Genomic DNA, 6000 nt, shown 5'->3' with positions numbered 1-6000 from the left:
AAGTTAGGGTTTTGTGTTCCAAAGGCTTAACTGAAGAGGCAGTTATGATATATAATTTTGTCCTTTTGAAGGAAACTCCAAAAAGTGAAAGGATTTTAAGTTATGGAACCATAAAATTGTTAAGTATTTCAAACACTTAAAAAAATTTTACAAGTCAGATTTGATCCTAAAAAGTGCCCAACTTTGAAGCCAATATCCATCAAGATGATTTGAGAATTTGAGAAAAATCCAAACACCAAAGTTGTAAAGGATGTTTAGGGATTTTTAAAAAGTATAAGAAATCTTCCATAGCATTTTTTAGCAAGGAGAATCGAAGAGATAAAGTTAGGCATCCATGCTTAAATTATAGGTCCATTTTTATGAAGAACTAAGTTGCAACTTGAAGCAAATCAACATAATCTTTGTTGACAGACCATATTACTTGAAAATCTCCCTCTAATCAGAAGATTACACAAACTTTTAAGCCATCGTCCAAGTGTTTTGACCATTAACAATTGAACCATTCCATTTCAAGCATAAATGTCACACTTCCATTTTCATAAAGAAGCTTTAGTCAACAAAATTTTTTCCTTGAGCCCATGCCTTGTTGATTCTCCATAAAAAGCACCACAAATCCAAGAAACAACCATCTAAACTGTAGAAGAGCCTTTGTAAGTTCTATCGAAAGCATTGCAAAGCACATTGTAACCATAACTTTCACATTTCTTCACAAAGAAGCAAAGTAACACAATTTGAAATTGGTACAACCATTTGGTCTGATCCCCCCCCCACTAACCACAAATATTTCCTATAAATAGGAGGCCTTGCCTCTTGAATGAAACACATATAAAATCTCAAAGTCACTCCCTCACTTGAAAGCTCCAAAATTCCAACTTGCATAAACTTGTGATTTATGTGACAAGTAACCATTAAAACACTTGATCCCTCACATTACATCTGTAACACTCATATCATCATCCTCCATTTTCGCTTTTGCCATTTGGAAGTTGATTCATGCAAGAGGATTCATGTTATCTCAAGGTGATATAAGCATTCAGTTCGCATCACTAAGGTCCCAGGAAGTTGTCCAGATCATCAAAGCTCATCTAGAAGTTCTCTAATACACCTCTAGATCTCCATCTGTAGAGGTCAGCTCTTTAAACTCAAACTCTATCATTTATGCATCATTTTTGGAAAAACTTGATTATATTATGTTTGTTACAATGTGAGAATAAAAAGCAATCAACTGGTTTCCATTTATTTTTATTATATGTCATTTAATTTGATTTTGAAGTTTTATGGTACTTATGGTTTTCTGAAAAATTATCCAGTTATAGTTAAAATAAATTTGTGAGCGGTACATATTTGGAATCATGGTGAAAAATACAACAACTTTCATGTTTATAATTTTGAAAATGGTTGAGAAGTGAACATGATACAATTTATAGTTTTTTGTTTTTCTTGAGGTTGAAGATGAAGCTGAAACTGATTTTTGAAACTTCGTTTATATTTTGAATTCCGCTTGCCCAAGACTTTTATGTTTCTTTTTGTTTTATGTACGACTTGTTTTAATACTTTATTGATTGAAAGTGAGTTACCTATGATGCGCTACCTCAGTGCTAAAATTTTGACTTGGTAACCCCTGTGACCTGAATTCAAGTCCTCTTAGGTGAAAAAATAAATTTTTAGCACTTGTTTTATTTAATTTATTTTACAAACTTTGATTATTTGTTTACCTTAACAAAATTAATTATTTTGGCTAGATTTTTGGCACACTCCTTATTTATGTGATATATTTTGTGTATGTATTTTAAAAATTCAAAAATATTTTTTATTTTATCCTCTTTTAATTAAGTAAAAAAAATGATGTTTTATCATTTTAAAAATCCTTTTAAATCAAACCTTTTTTAAATGAGTTCTTCACCAAGTTGTTTTGATTAAATTTGTATGATTAGTTTAGAATTAAACTAAACTTCTTATGAAATTTATACCATGATCCTTTTAGTTGTTCACTTAGGTTTTTTTAACTTTTAAAATGATTAGGCTAGTATATATGTTAAAATCCTAATCTTGAATTTTTTTTATCTTTCCCTTTGATCCAATGCAATACCATGTTGATACTAGCTTGATTACCATGATCTCTACTTGTTTATCCACTTGTACAAATGCTTGTTGGTTTACATACTTTATTCTTCGGTTATGTTTTTATCTTTGTATATATTTACATTGTTTACTAACTCCACATACATGAGATATTTATCCAATTGATCATATACATCATACTCATACATACATGATATGATTGACTTTAAGGTATGTCATCCCTTTTATTCATAACACCTTTTATACTTGAGTTTATACATTGATATCTTTATTTATACTCACCTTCATTTGTGTCCTTGATACACATGCCATGTCTCACACACCACTTGAGATGCTTATCCTTGTATGCTTTCCTGAGATAGTCTTGAATAAAATTGTCAAGGTACTCGCTCTCTTTTCCTCCTCTTTTACTTATTGCTTTGTATTGTTAAAACTTAGCATTTTTCTTCCTGTTTTTAAATTTTATTTATATTATTAAAGCTCAACCTCTTTTAAATCAACTTTGATTTTGTATTGTTAAATCTTAACCACCACTTTTTGAAATCACCCTTGCCTTATACTGTTAAAGCTTGGCACCTTTTAAAACTTGTTAAGTATTGTTATACCCCAAAATTTGCCCACATCTTTTTTCAAGAAAACTCCAATCTGAAAATTAAGAGTCTCATATAATTATGGATTATTTCAACAAATATCCTAACATATGAAACACTTAGTTTTTAGAATTTTTCTTATACGGTAATTTGGCCTGCAGTTGAATTTATTCTTACGCAAACGCCAAATGCTGTTTATTACTTCACACATGCTATTTATTTATTTACAGATAAATAGTACTGACACAATTGGTACAGAGTTAAATCTTTTTGCAGGCGCAGAATCAGGAAACTCAGACTGTACTGGTAACAAGTAGATTATTATTATCTTTTGTTTCCCACTAATTTTTGTACTATATTCCATTATTTTCAAAAATCTTTTCAAATCTCTTTTTGAAAAATCAAATCCTAACTTTATTCTCCACATCTCTCTTTTTCCCAACACTATCATACACTTTCTTTCAAATCTTACTTCCACTCAAATTTTCCTTTTGTACGGAATCACATCGTTCGCCAACGTCTCTATCCTTCTTCCCATTCTATAAATACCTCTCATTTTCTTCCATAAAATCTCACATCAAATTCTAACTCATCTTTCAAATTCCTACCTCATATCTATTTTCTCTTCTTCCCTAACAAGAATGGCAAAGTGGATAGAGACACTGTCTCTTACAGTCATCACCATTGCTACGGTGATCATGACTTTCTTCTGCCTGCATAGTCCTGAAGAGTGTGGACCTGCAATGGTTGCACTCCTAATCATCTACATGTTATTGTTCATAGCATGGGTCATTAATCGTCAATCCTGAAATTTGCCGTATTTCTTATTTCTTAAATGTACCGTTTATTCGTCGTACTGTTCAATATAGTATGTAATATTTGTACTGTCAGTATTAAATGTTGTACTATTTGTCATAATATTGCTTAATTACTAAGATAATATTTTGTGTGTTTTCTGCCAGTCAAATATTCCTATTTCTGTGCATTAAATGATTTTCAGGGTTATTATCGGTAATTTTGCCCGCATACAGTAAATATTAGTTATTTATTATGTCTGTGTTTTTCTAACAAGTCATGTAAATAAACTTTCATTTTTCACATAAAACAAAAACAAAAACAACAAAAAAGAAAATTAACTTTGACTGTTGATTTTTCACTCTAACTGCTACGTCAATACCTGAACAGTCAGTTGACAGCCAAACTGCTGGCAGTACAATTCTCAGTGTTTTGTACCATCAATCAAATCAATCTTTCACAATTCAAAATTCCAAGATTTTTGTTCTAGAAGTCTTCTGAATATCACGCGATTAGCAGAGACTCAACACTGCACAAAAATCAGGTACGCTTAACTGTCTCCTACATAAACAGTCCCTGACTAGGGTTTTCTTGTTTTTACAGGAGAAAAAAGTTTTTGAGAGCTCAAATGGATTTTATGCACATCCATATATCTCAAAGTACCATCATACAAATTTTCAAACTTCAATTCACTCAGACGCACCGTCAGCAGCTCAAACAGTCAACAGACGACCCGTTTGACCAAAAAAGTCAACAGACAGTCAAAAATGAAATTTTTTGTCAAAGTCCATATTTTGTCAAAGGATTCATCATTTGATCATTGGATGATCATAATTCATCAAGGAAAGATAAAAAATCAACAAAACCCTAAGATTCAAAATTAGGGTTTTTACCTGAAAAGTCAACTCAACTTTGACTGATCATAACTCTCTCATCCTTCTTCCAAAAAATTCAAACCGAAGCTTATTTTGAAGGAAATTCAATTATCTTTCAAATGCCATTGATCCCATGGTCATTGGATTCACCATTTGAAAAATATGATCAAAGACATTACAGGTCATTTTCAAAGTTAACAAAAAGACACTTTTTTCAAAAGGACACACAAGGAGCTTCAAAAATCATTTTGACATGAGACCAAAGGCATTGGTTAGAGGACTCTTTGGGGTTTCCAAAAAGTGCAAGATCTCCTTCATATGACAAAAATTGAGGGATTTACACCTTGTTGAAGTTGGCTAAATTTTGGGAAAATGCATGAAATCAACATTGCTCAAAAATGTATTTTTTCCAAATGGGGCCAAGTTTTCATGGTTCAAACATCTTTGCCATGTTATTATGGGCCTCCCACGACCAAGACAAGGCCCACACCTTTTTTATCCATTTTTGGCATAATTTTATCTTATTTTAAGATTAAATTAAAAGGAAAATGGATGGATAATGGGTAGCTTGATTTCCAAGCATGACTCACCCAAGGAATCTTCATCTTTCTGCATAGAATTGAAGAGCAAGGCAGGTGCATTGAAGACAAGAAGACTTGGTCAATAATTCAAAGCTTTTTTAATATAAAAAATGCAAGAATTCCACAAAGGCAACTAGTTGCTTCTTAGCTTCAATTCTAAGCACTCAATGCTTATAAATAGGCTAGCATGCTTCAGTAACAAAAGAGACAGGAATCAGAAACAAAGCCTTGCTCATATACACTTGTAACCACTTGAAAAAATTCAAAGAAAATTCAAATTCGAGTTTTTAATTTCAGTCCATTTCAATACAAACTAAGCATTCAAACATCATCTCTGAGCTTCACTGAAACTATTCCAATCAATTGCAAGTCTTAAACATCACTGAATCGAGCTACACAGGTCACGATTTGTCCAAACTAAAACTGACTTGTATCTCATAACACAAGCATATCTAGCACGATGTAGACATATATTTGGACTTGGTGTGGTGTGTAGATCATTTCTGGAACTTTAATTAAGTTTTAGACGCTTACACACGAAGTTACCATTTTAGGGTTCATAACCTAAAATTTAGGGCTTTCTGAAATAGGCAAAATTAGAAGTTCTAAATAGCACCATTAAAATCGCATGAACAATACGAACTTAACCATGGCATCGCGCCAAATTTATACTCATGTTTGCTTGTAATCGCTATTATTAACAGGTGTAAAAGATTGGAGTTTTTACACCACCTGCAAATGAATGGTGTAAAAGCCCATCTGAAGGTTGAAGATGATGCGTGGCGTCCTCTGATTGGCTGGGAGGCGCGCGCGTGATTTTTTTTAAACTGACCTAGGATTCAGTGTTTTGCAGGTGTTCCTTGTGCTATGGTCCCTCACCATCTGGGCCTTCTGATCCACTTGCCAGCTCATCCAACGCGCCAGACAAAGCAGTCCTTACCATGGACTCTCAATCCAACCACACCTGATCAGTATCCTTTTATTTTCTATTTTTTTTAATTTGTTTGTTAAATTAATTTAAAATAGTTTTAAAAATCCAAAAAATACACAAAAAATATTTTTAGACTTCTAAAATAA

This window comes from Vicia villosa, unplaced genomic scaffold (assembly GCF_029867415.1).
Source record: "Vicia villosa cultivar HV-30 ecotype Madison, WI unplaced genomic scaffold, Vvil1.0 ctg.000530F_1_1_3, whole genome shotgun sequence".
NCBI lineage: Eukaryota > Viridiplantae > Streptophyta > Magnoliopsida > Fabales > Fabaceae > Vicia > Vicia villosa.
Note: the sequence above shows the minus strand (reverse complement) of the source record.